We start from the raw sequence: 2186 nt of genomic DNA on the forward strand, positions 1-2186 counted from the left end.
AAAAAAAAACCCCAACATGCCAGGAAAAAAAAAAAAAAAAAAAAAATCAATGATTTGGAAAAAGGATCACCGCCCCTCCTAAAGCACACCACACGATTTTCGGCTATCTCAGACGAAAGATTGGCATCTGAAACAATTATGGCGATGTCTGTGATCGTGGAGAGAGGTTCAAAGAAGGCCGTTTTCACAGTCTTGCGACCAAAGATAGCCTACGATCATTTTCTGACAGTGTCAGAAATTCAGCATGATCATCGCACAGTGTGTTTGCTGCTACGACCCACTGACCAGCCAATAAAAATGCTACATGAAATCAACGCACCACGGCGCTAAAACATAAAACTGCTTACCTCAAGCTCTTATCCCTTTCCTCTTTCACTTTTTTTCAGCATACATAAAAACTTCAACTGCAAAAGTGTAATTCATCATGCTCTTTTTGTTTACCACATCTAGCGCATGCTGACGACATTTCATTCTTCTTTAGTAACATGCCTCATAGCCTACAAGCTACCAGGTGTCGTCATCATCATAGTCTGCATCCATGTCGCACAGTGTGATTTGCCATGATCTTATAGGATTGCTAAAATTGTGCAGTGTGTCCCGGGCTTACAAATGACTTGTAAACTCAATCAGGTGTAACTAATCACCTTCTCAATGGCACACAAAGCCATTTGACTCTCAACTGTGATCAGCTGTGGTCATTTTGATTAGCTCAGCATGAACAGAGCTTTCCTGGAGCATTTCAGTCCTTGGTAGTGCAACTGAAGCAAACAATCAACTATGGGTGGCAAGGCACTATCAAAAGATCTCCTGAATAAAGTTGTGGATACAAAAAAAATGTAAAGGCTTTATCAATGCCTAGAAGCACAGTGAAGTCTATTATTAAAACGCGGAAGGTATCCCAACAGACTAAAAGCTGTAATTAAAGCAAAAGGTGGTTCAACAAAATACTGACACAAGGAGCTGATCCTTTTTCCAACTCAGTGATTCAGTTCTTTTAAATTGTGTTTTCTGACATGTTGGTGTTACATCTTTCACTTGGATTTTATAAATTGCACTGAGTAAATACAGCTGGAAAAAAACAAAAACTGTGTCCATCTTCATTTGAGGCTGCAAAGCAACAAAATGTGATTATTTTTTAAGGGGGGTGATTGTTTTCTATGTCCACTGTATATATGAATTAATATTTTTTTTATCTTATTCAATCAAACATGATTAGGCTATAACGTACATGTTAAGCATAATATGTAATAAAGCATACACAAAAGCTGCCTTTAAAATCAGCAGATAGTTATCCCAGCAGTCAGGATGTTACATAAACACTGGGTTTGAATGTGCCTTAACGCCTTCCATATACAGTCATTGCATGTGCTACAGGAAAACTAGAGAAAAATATCTGGGCTTATTGTCCTGTTTTGTCAGGTTGGGCATACAGATGAATAAAGCTTTGAAAGTTCTGAACCCTCAAAGATTCATTATAATGCACAAAGTTACAAACCTTCCATGCAATGAAGAAAATAGCAGGCACATATATGTTTTCATTTTTTATTCCAAATACTTCAAAATAGGTTTCAAGTTCAAGAAAGTAGAATAAGCTTAAACACAATGCAAAGCATCATATACAGACAGATAAAATACATTTTATATATTGCAGACAAGCCATGTTGAGTATTACATATTTACAATATGTAAACTTCTATATACAATCTTTTTTTTTTTTTTTTACATTTACAAAAAAAAACGTTGTCTCTATTTTGTCTTTGTATATATATATTTTATATATATATATATATATATATATTATAATTCCCATTAGCATTTGTACTACAATAATGAAAAACATTTACAGATCTGTCAATACACTTTCTCTTTTTTATATTACAAATTTATTTCCATAAAAATATATCTCTGTACAAAAAAAAGTTTCTATTCATTAGTTCTCCTTTCAGCGTCAGAGTCTCTGTCTGGATATCTGCAACGGACTGCTCCATTAAGGTCCTTGAAAGTTTGAAAGTCACTGTTCAAAAAAATCCTTTTGGTCAAGTACATAACTCAAGACTGACTGTATTCCTTTAGGCTTTGGGTAGCCAGAGCAGAGCAGTCCTTTACAAGTCCTTCAAGGCTGGGCTCGTACCTCTTACCAACTGGAGAGAAATGCATGGTTGTGGTTCTCAAAATGAGAAAAAAAA

The sequence above is a fragment of the Sinocyclocheilus grahami genome, unplaced genomic scaffold (genome assembly GCF_001515645.1).
Source record: "Sinocyclocheilus grahami isolate Dianchi unplaced genomic scaffold, SAMN03320097.WGS_v1.1 scaffold1640.1, whole genome shotgun sequence".
Classification (NCBI taxonomy): Eukaryota; Metazoa; Chordata; class Actinopteri; order Cypriniformes; family Cyprinidae; genus Sinocyclocheilus; species Sinocyclocheilus grahami.